We start from the raw sequence: 11,300 nt of genomic DNA, 5'->3' as shown, positions 1-11,300 counted from the left end.
AGGAAGCTGTCGATACCTGAGCTGTGGGGGCTACTTTAGGAGCCGAAGCTTCGGAAGCAGCAACGTTCGGTGGAGCAGCTCCGGTTTTGGCTTTTTTAGACGGAGGCTCAACAAAATCTTCGTCACTGCGAAAGGAAATGATCAACAAAAGGTTATGAAAGGAATGCGAGAGGTAAAAGGACAAAATACGGCTTCAGGGAAGAAGGTACTTACATATCGAAGAGGTAGTCTTCATCGGCAAAGCCGCCGGTCGATCTCTTCACGGGTGAAGCCCTGGCCTCCTCGACAGCTGCATCAATCAAGGCATCACGATCAGCGTCATCATCACGCACTGATCCCTCTGTGTCGCAAGCATCGTCGGCTGAGGAAGGAGGATTGGCATGAGCAGCTTCAGAATCTATCGGGTCATCGTGCTCATCCTATGGGTCCATATGTTCGGCAGTATGAAAATCAATAGGAACTGAGGGGCCTCCTCCCTCAGAAGTATCGTTTGGTGAATCGTGCAAGTTTCCGGAAACTATGGCGATCTGTCGAAGAAAAGAGCAAATAAGAACAAATGGTAATCATGTCGACTAAGTGGAAGCAACGTAATAAGAGTATAAGAAGGAAGATTACCTCTGATGGTGGATGATTGGCATCAAGAGGAGTATAAGAAGATACCAATGGGATCGATTCTTCCTGGCTGAAGAGTGTAAGTCGACGGACTTCGTCAAGCAGCTCCTTTTCCGACAGTTCAGCAATGTTTATCCTGGTTTCATCCTTTGGACCCGAATACAACCACATCGGATGAACTCTGGCTATGATTGGTTGGACCCGACGTTTCAAGAACACCGTTGCTACCTCTGTGCCGATCATAGTTTGACCATCGGCCTCTTTGATCCGAAGGAATTTGGCGAATAATTCGTCGGCTGCTGCCCTTTCATCGGGAGAGAGAATGTTCTTCCAAGAATCTTTCGGCTTGGCTTCAAGGACGTCGGCAAAGCAAGGAAGTTGGGACTCGGTTGTCAAGGAATCCTTGACATAAAACCATTTCAGTCTCCATCCTTGCACAGATTCTCTCATTGGGAAACTGAAATAGTTAACCTCCGAGCGAGCCACAAACCCCACGCCTCCAATGACAAAGGATCCATTGCTACTGATGTACCTCTTAACATAGAAGATCTTCTTCCACAACCTGAAATGAGGCTCAATGCCCAAAAACGCCTCGCAGAGGGTGATAAACACAGCAACGTGAAGGATCGAGTTGGGAGTGAGTTGCCACAGTTGGATTTCATAAGTCCGTAGGAGGCGAAGAAGAAATGCATGGGCAGGAAGCGAAAGACCCTGATACAAGAATGATAGGAACACCACGGTAAAACCAGCAGGGGGATTGGGCCGAGAAATCGCACCTGGAAGGATCACGTTCCCCTCGTCAGAGGAGACTAATCCGAGGCTTCGGGCCCTCTTCTCATCACGTTTCGTGATGGAGGACGCTAGCCAATCCCCTGGTTTGGCTATCGAGCCTAGCGGCGCTGGCGGTGCCGGAGCTGGAGGAGGAGCATCTGAAGAACTCTTCTTTGGAAGAACAAAGGAAGATTTGGCGGCGGCGCCACCAGTCGTGGAACTGCCGGCGGCAGTAAGGCTCTTCTTCTTCACCATTGCGAGATCTGGGAAGGATTGGAAAAGCGGTGGTGGTGGCGCAGCAGTTGCGTAAGGAAGAAGAAGAAGAAAGGCAAGAGGATGCAAAGGCAGATGTGGGAGAAGATTAGGGATTTCTGTCCTTTGGAGATCTTAAGAGAAGGAGAACTGCGTGGGGACGTGTCGCTGCTGCCAGTTCATCAAGTGGACCTTTTTCCGAATTGATGGTTGCGGGAATCGACGAGACGCCTTGGTAACTGTGCGAGAAGGGCGGAAATTGCTTGAAAATAAGGCCAGACAGGGAAAGGATGGGCCCAGCGGGTCGCGTCTTGTCAGTCAAAATCAAGATGTCAGTGAAACATCATCAATGACGTCGTAGAAAATGCTCGAAGCATTCGAAGGAATAAAAAGATATCGGATGGTGAACTTGAGTCTATGCACAGATTGCGAAGCATCTGCACTTAGACTCGGGGGGCTACTCCTATCGGGAGCGCTGACGCGCACCCGATAGATTGAGGACTCGAAGAAAAAAGATGAAGGAAAAGATGATTGCTTAGCTCAAGTCTGCGCCCAGTTGCAAGCACCCGTGCCCAGACTCGAGGGCTACTCCCATCGGGAGCGCTGGACGCGCACCTGACAGAACTTTTTTGTGCTCCAGGATCATGCCCGGGGACTTGATTCTGTGTAGGGTAACGTTGTTTTGCCATCGGCAGTTAACCAACAAAAGTTGGGCACGTTACTCATCATCCCTTGCAAACGGAAAATATATCGGATGACCTATGAAGACTTGCAGAAAAACTTCGGCAGAGCAGAACGTTCGAGTGGTACAACTTGAGTCTACGCACGGATTACAAGCATCCGTACCTAGACTCGGGGGCTACTCCCATCGGGAGCGCTGACGCGCACCCGACAGAAGAAGATGATGCTGATTCAAGATGAACAAGAACAATCAAGGAGAAGAACATTAGAAGGAGACATGCTTCAGTCTCTACCCGAACTATGTTAGGCTAGCCACTCGGGGGCTACTGACGTGGGCATTACCCTTCGGGTAACCGACATTGCCTTATCCCATATTGTCTAGTTGGAGGCCCATGAAGACACTTGGAGGCGAGATGGGCCACCTGGACGGCGCACTAGAGGAATCCTTGACGGGCAAGACAAGGAAGCAGTCGAACAAGGAAAGATTAGATTCAAAATTACTGTAAACCTAGTCGTACTCGGTTAGACCTCTTGAGACCTGGCCTCCTATATAAAGGCCAGGAGAGGGGCTGCCGAGGGACACAATCAATCTTAGCAGCCTTAGCCACCAAAAAGTCTAGAGCTAGGTCGCCGTAGCGCTTAGCCTCTCGACGAGATCTCAGCCGAACTATTCGGCACCTCATTGTAACCCATTATCTTCATAATCAAGAACAGGCAGGCATGACGTAAGGGTTTTACCTCATCGAGGGCCCCGAACCTGGGTAAATCGCTCTCCCCGCTTGTCTGTGAACCGATGTCTCGTGTTAGCTTGCAGGATTCCGTCAACCCTAAGCCCCAATCGGAGGGCATTGCCGAGGGGTACCCTCGACACTTGATCCCCCCACTATGTCTTGCATCTTTTTGGGGGAAAGGAGAGAGGAGATCTAGATCCAGTGCTCCACCAATTGAATCCCTCTCCAAGTGAGGGGATCTTGCTAGATCTAGATCTTGGAGTAATTTGGTGTTCCTCCTCCTATTTTGTTCTTCCTCCCTTATTCCCCCAATAGCTTTTATAGCTTTGTTGGAATTTGGGAGAGAAGAACTTGGGCATTGATGACCCACAAGTATAGGGGATCACAACAGTCTTCGCGGGAAGTAAAACCCAATTTATTGATTCGACACAAGAGGAGACAAAGAATACTTGAAAGCCTTAACAGCGGAGTTGTCAATTCAGCTGCACCTGGAAACAGACTTGCTCGCAAGAGTTTATCAGTAGTAACAGTTTTATAGCAGTAGCAGTAGTGAAATAGCAGCAGCAGTGGAACAAAGGCAGCAGTAGTGATTATAGTAAATAGCAGGATTAAAATACTGTAGGCACAGGGATGTATGAACGGGCGTTGCATGGATGAGAGAAACTCATATAACAATCAAAGCAGGGCATTTGCAGATAATAATAAAATGGTGTCCAAGTACTAAGCAATCCATAGGCATGTGTTCCGTATATAGTCGTACGTGCTCGCAATGAGAAACTTGCACAACATCTTTTGTCCTACCAGCCGGTGGCAGCCGGGACTCTAGGGAATCTACTGGAAATTAAGGTACTCCTTTTAATAGAGTACCGGAGCAAAGCATTAACACTCCGTGAACACATGTGATCCTCACATCACTGCCTTCCCCTCCGGTTGTCCCAATTTCTATCACTTTGGGGCCTCGGGTTCCGGACAGCGACATGTGTATACAACTTGCAGGTAAGATCATAAAACAATGCATATCATCATGAAACAATAACATGTTCAGATCTGAGATCATGGCACTCGGGCCCTAGTGACAAGCATTAAGCATAACAAGTTGCAACAATATCATCAAAGTACCAATTACAGACACTAGGCACTATGCCCTAACAATCTTATGCTATTACATGACCAATCTCATCCAATCCTACCATCCCCTTCAGCCTACAACGGGGGAATTACTCACACATGGATGGGGGAAACATGGCTGGTCGATGGAGAGGCGTCGGTGGTGATGATGGCGATGATCTCCTCCAATTCCCCGTCCTGGCGGAGTGCCAGAACGGAGTTTCTGGTCCCAAGACGGAGTTTCGCGATGGTGGCGGCGTACTGGATGGTTTCTGGCGACTTCGACTTCCCCTCTCGCGTTTTTAGATCGAAACCCTTAAGTAGTCCAGAGGGGGGCGTCAGAGGCTGGCCGAGGGGGCCACACGCTAGGGCGGCGCGCCCCCCCTCCAGGCCGCGCCGGCCTGTTGTCTGGGGGGCCTGGGCCTCCCCCAGGTCTACCCTTCTGGCTCCGTGATTCTTCTGGAAAATAGGCCCTTCGACATAAATTCCGGGGATTTCCCTGAAAGTTGAATTTCTGCACAAAAACGAGACACCAGGGCAATTCTGCTGAAAACAGCGTTAGTTCATGTTAGTTGTATCCAAAATACACAAATTAGAGGCAAAACAATAGCAAAAGTGTTCGGGAAAGTAGATACGTTTTGGACATATCAACTCCCCCCAAGCTTAGCTTATTGCTTGTCCTCAAGCAATTCAATTAACAACTGAGTGTGATAAAAGAACTTTCATGAACACATTTGTTCATATGATGTAAATATTCTCATGATATGGACAAGTACTTAAGCAATTCATAATAAGATACATGCAAATAAGATCATCTAATAGCTATGTCAATCATGGAAAGGTACCAACAAATTAATAATAAGCATCATGAATCATGTATATCAGCAGGATTGCAATGTTCATAAAAGGATATGATAAAGTGGTATCTCGCTTGCCCGTATTTGTACAGCAAAACATAAATGCGCGAGCACCTCTGGAGTTCATGGAAAGACTAGAAATAGAGATTGTCAAAGATAAAAGAATCAAAGTTATACCACAGTCAATCACATTTTGGGACAAGCATATTATACTAAGAATGACAGTTGTGCTCTCAAGAAAGTGCTCAAAGAAAGGATGGTGACACAACATGAAAGTAAAAGATTGACCCTTCGCAGAGGGAAGCAGGGATTAACATGCGCTAGAGCTTTTCATTTTTAAAACAGGAGTAAAATTATTTTGAGAGGTTTTTGTTGTTGTCAACGAATGGTAATGGGTACACCAACTACCTCGCCAACCAGACTTTCAAGAGCGGCTCCCATGAAGGACGTTATTTCTACCAGCAAGGTAGATCATCCCTCTTCTCTTTTGTTTACACACGTATTTTAGTTTTATTATGAGTGACACTCCCCCCAACCTTTGTTTACACAAGCCATGGCTAACCGAATCCTCGGGTGCCTTCCATCAATCTCATACCATGGAGGAGTGTCTATTTGCAACATTAAGTTTCTTACTGATGAATCAGGACAAAACATGTGAAGAGAATTATTAATGAAGTTATTAATTGGGGTTGGGCACCCCGTTGCCAGCTCTTATTATGAAAGTCTGTCAAAAGTAAATGACAAGGTTGAAAGATAAACACCACATACTTCCTCATGAGCTATAAAACATTAACACAAATTGAGAAGCATTTTGAAGGTTTAAAGGTAGCGCATGAGAATTTACTTGGAATGGTTTGAAATGCCATGCATAGGTATTTATGGTGGACACTTTGGAATAACTTGGGTTTTCAGGAGTTTGGAAGCACGAGCAGCATTCCCGCTCAGTACAAGTGAAGGCTAGCAATAGACTGGGGAGCGACAATCAAGAGAGCAGTAACTGTCATAATCATGCTTGCGGCAAAATAAATTAACGGAGGCATAAAAGTGATACAAGAACTCTGAGGCAAAGTAAATCATCGAGGCTTAATTGACTTTTGTTCAGTCATATGCATGCGTGAGCATGTGCCAAGTCGATTCAAATGAATTATTCAGAGGAGGATACCACAATGTCATACCTATTTATGAATAAAACAATGCAAGCAAACATCCATGACATGCTACTCATATTAATAAACTGGAGCTAAACATGAGAGATCATGAACTAATAGACTTTCTTAAATGACATATACCTCACATGAACCAACTAAGCATGCTCACATGGATGAGTATATGTACAAAAATGAAAACAAATAGAGTTCATACCAGCCTCTCACCACAGTCGAATTGTCGTAGATCGTCATTATTGCCTTTCACTTGTGTAGCTTGAATAATATGAAATGAAAACCATGCTCCAGCCACCGAAGACCATTGAACTCCAAAATGAACTTTACAAAACCAAATAAGAACAGAGAATATTCTTGGTGTTTTCGAATTGGAAACAAGAACAAAAGGAAACAAGCAAACAAAGCAAAACTTTTTTGGATTTTCTTATAGCAAACCAACGATAGCAAACAAAGCAAAATAAAAGCAAGAAACCAAAATAAGCAAATGGTGAAGAGAAGCAACAGAAATATTTTTGGTCTTTTTGTGTTTTAGGAAAGAAACAAAGCAAAAACAAGAAAATGAAAACTAGAAGAGTCACATAAACACAAAGCAGCAGGAATTCGTCAAACTTGACAGCAGTACAGTAATCGATTTTTAAGAAATTCTTCCGCTGCCCAGCTCAAAACGTGTTAAACTAATGAAAGTTAGATAACAACCTGGGGAACATGCATAAAAATTGGCTTCGAAAAATAACATTCTGGCTGTTTTTGAGATTTTTTTTGGTATCAGTCCAGAATCTGTTTTCGGGCAGCACCTCCCCAAATATCATCTCCCTCTTTTTAGAAAACCACTTTAAGAAGCTAAACAAGTATATACAAGTATCCAGCAATCATAATATGCAAAGAATGAGTGATGCCGGTATACCTCCCCCCAAGCTTAGGCTTTTGGCCCTTCTTGATCACATTATATCACCCTTCTCTCTTAACCCTTGAAAACTTCTGCCACACCAAACTTCTCATAAACTTCATTAGAGGGGTTAGTACTCAAAAACTTTAATCCACTTTAGTCCTGTAGTGACACATTGCAAGAACTCAATAAAACATTAGCTACAGCTCTCCACGTCTAGAAAGCCTTACTTAAAGTCCACAAGAGACAATGCAAAAAAAAATAGAGACAGAATCCGCCAAAACAGGACAGCCAGTAAAGACGAATTTTTTGAGGTACTTCCGTTGCTCAAATCAGAAAACTCAAAACTAATGAAAGTTGCGTACATATCTGAGGATCACACGTGAATTTTTACAGAATTTTTAGATTCTCCTACAGAGAGCAAAACTCAAATTCGTGACAGCTAAAAATCTATTTCTGCGCAGAAATCCAAATCTAGCATCAACTTTCTATTAGAGACTTTACTTGGCACAATAATGCAATAAAGTAAAGATACAAACGTATTGCTACAGCGAGTAAAACAAGTGGAGGAAGAAAGAAATGTTGTTTAGTTCCTCTATGCATATAAAATGTATCTGTTAACAAGGTTGATCAAGTCTTGCCACCAAATAAATTTTACATAGCATAAAAAGAAATAAACCTCAAATCAATCATGTTACCTTGAATTGTATTGATATGGATCCAATCATAATATTTTGATATCCTTCTTTAGGCTCATATATAGGACAATCAATATCTCCCACTTTGATAGTTCTCACATTAGAAATGGTATTAACTCCACATACTTTATCAATCCTCTTGGGAAAATAAACGGTATGCTCCTTGTCATCAACATTGAAAGTAACTTATCCTTTATTGCAATCAATAACAGCCCCTGCGGTGTTAAGAAAAGGTCTCCCAAGAATAATAGACATATTATCATCTTCAGGCATTTCCAACACAACAAAAACAGTTAATAGCAAGCAGTTATTAGTAACTTGAACAGGAACATCCTCACATATACTAACAGGAATAGCAGTAGATTTATCAACCATTTGCAAAGATATATCAGTTGGTATCAATTTATCTAAATAAAGTCTCTTATAAAGAGAAAAAAGGCATAACACTAACACCCACTCCCAAATCACATAGAGCAGTTGTAACATAATTATTCTTAATAGAACAAGGAATAGTCAGTATACCTGGGTCGCCCAACTTCTTTGGAACTTTTCCATTGAAAGAGTAATTAGCAAGCATAGTGGAAATCTCCTCATTAGGAATTTTCCTTTTGTTAGAGACAATATCTTTCATGTACTTTGAATAAGGAGGCAATTTAATAGCATCAGTCAAAGGGATTAGCAAGAATAAACGTTTCATCCAATCGCAAAATTTATTATAGTGTTCTTCTTCCTTTGATTTTAGTTTCTTAGCAGGAAAAGGCATTTGCTTTTGAACCCATGGTTCTCTTTCATTACCATGTTTCTTAGCAATAAAATCTTCTCTAGTGTACTTTTTATTTTTAGCATGCTTTTCAGGTTCATCTTCAACCTCTTCTTTATCAGAAGTATCATTCTTATCATTATCTTTATCATGTTCATTACCACTTTCAGTTTCAGCATCAGAAATAGAAATACTATTAGGATCATTAACATGTTCAGAGGATTCTACAACATTTTTATGTTTCTTCTTCTTTTTCTTAGAAGGAGCACTAGGTTCAATTTATTGAGAATCTTGTTCAACTCTTTTGGGATGCCCTTCAGGATATAGAGGATCCTGAGTAGAAACACCGCCTCTAGTTGTTACTTCATAAGCATGTTTTTCTTTAGAACTATTTTTTAACAAGTCATTTTGCACTTTAGTGAGTTGATCAATTTGAGTTTGAACCATATGAAAATGTTTAACAAGCATCTTAACATCATTGGAGGTTCTCTCCACAATATCATGCAAATTACTAATAGCTTGAGAATTTTCCATTAGATGATTCTCTACTCTCATATTAAAATTTTCTTGCTTAACAATATAATTATCAAACTCATCTAAGCATTGAGCAGGAGGTTTTGAATACGGAATATCTTCCCTAGTAAAGCGTTGAAGAGAGTTTACCTCGATCATGGATGAAGGGGGAATTATCTTACATAAATCTTCTATGGGAGGTAAATTCTTCACATCTTCAGATTTAATACCTTTCTCCTTAAGAGATTTCTTGGCTTCCCTCATATCTTCATCATTTAATTTAATCAAACCCCTCTTCTTCAATATCGGCGTCGGAGTTGGTTCCGGTGTAGTCCAATCATCATGATTCCGGCCTATTTTAGCCAATAATTCTTCAACTTCGTCTGGAGTTCTTTTCCTGAAAACACAACCAGCACAACTATCCAAATATGCTCTAGACTCAACGGTTAGTCCACTATAAAATATATCAAGTAAATCATGCTTTTCCAAATTATGTCCAGGTCGAGCTCTGATAAGAGAACAAAATCTTGCCCAAGCTTCAGGCAATTTCTCTCCATCTTCCTGGTCAAAGCTATAAATTTTCTGCAAAGCAATATGTTGAGCACTAGCAGGAAAGTATTTCCGAAAGAAAACATCAAGCAAATCACTTGGACTATTAATAGAACCAGGAGGCAAACTATTATACCAAGTTTTAGCATCATCCTTTAATGAGAAAGGAAAAATTTTAGCAACAAAATAAGTACGCATCTTGACATCATCAGAAAACAAGCTACTCAAAGTAGAAAGTTCATTCATGTGTTCTACAACACTTTCTTTTTCAGTACCACAAAAGGGTGTTTTCTCAACAATAGCTATATGAGATAGATCAAGAGAAAAATCATAATCCTTATCCTTAATGTTTATAGGAGATGTAGCAAATTTAGGATCAGGAGATAGCTTATATCTAACAGTATGTTGTGCAAGAAACTTTTTAATTTTTCTTGCATCAGCAGTAGCATTGCATTTATCAATAAAATCATCATCAAGTTCCACATAATCCTCATCAGGATCATCACTAGAATATTCAACAGACTCAGGTGAATTAACAGGTGTAGCAGCATTTTCATTAGGAGTTTCAGTATTTTCAATTTGTCTAGACCTAGCAATTGTAGCATCTAGAAAAGATCCCAATGAACCACTATCATCAAGCACAGCAGAAGCATCATCAAAATTATAAGAATTTTCAGATTCAGCAGAAGTACCAGCAAGTGAAACTTGCGGTGGTGAAACAAGTTGACTTATCACAGATGGTGAATCAAGAGCAGCAGAGGTACTCAAAGTTGTACCTTTTCTTGTAGTGGATGGTAATATGGCGACTTTAGGATCGCGAGATTTACCCATGATGGAGAATTTGCAGCGAACAATATCAATCCAAGTGAACTTCCAAATAAAGCTATGCTCCCCGGCAACGGCGCCAGAAAATAGTCTTGATGACCCACAAGTATAGCGGATCGCAATAGTCTTCGCGGAAAGTAAAACCCAATTTATTGATTCGACACAAGGGGAGACAAAGAATACTTGAAAGCCTTAACAGCAGAGTTGTCAATTCAGCTGCACCTGGAAACAGACTTGCTCGCAAGAGTTTATCAGTAGTAACAGTTTTATAGCAGTAGCAGTAGTGAAATAACAACAGCAGTGGAACAAAGGCAGTAGTAGTGATTATAGTAAATAGCACGATTAAAATACTGTAGGCACAGGGATGGATGAACGGGCGTTGCATGGATGAGAGAAACTCATGTAACAATCAAAGCAGGGCATTTGCAGAAAATAATAAAACGGTGTCCAAGTACTAAGCAATCCATAGGCATGTGTTCCGTATATAGTCGTACGTGCTCGCAATGAGAAACTTGCACAACATCTTTTGTCCTACCAACCGGTGGCAGCTGGGCCTCTAGGGAATCTACTGGAAATTAAGGTACTCCTTTTAATAGAGTACCGGAGCAAAGCATATTAACACTCCGTGAACACATGTGATCCTCACATCACTGCCTTCCCCTCCGGTTGTCCCAATTTCTGTCACTTTGGGGCCTCGGGTTCCGGACAGCGACCTGTGTATACAACTTGCAGGTAAGATCATAAAACAATGCATATCATCATGAAACAATAACATGTTCAGATCTGAGATCATGGCACTCGGGCCTAGTGACAAGCATTAAGCATAACAAGTTGCAACAATATCATCAAAGTACCAATTACGGACACTAGGCACTATGCCCTAACAATCTTATGC

This window comes from Lolium perenne, chromosome 3 (genome assembly GCF_019359855.2).
Source record: "Lolium perenne isolate Kyuss_39 chromosome 3, Kyuss_2.0, whole genome shotgun sequence".
Classification (NCBI taxonomy): domain Eukaryota; kingdom Viridiplantae; phylum Streptophyta; class Magnoliopsida; order Poales; family Poaceae; genus Lolium; species Lolium perenne.
This window is presented reverse-complemented; position numbering follows the sequence as displayed.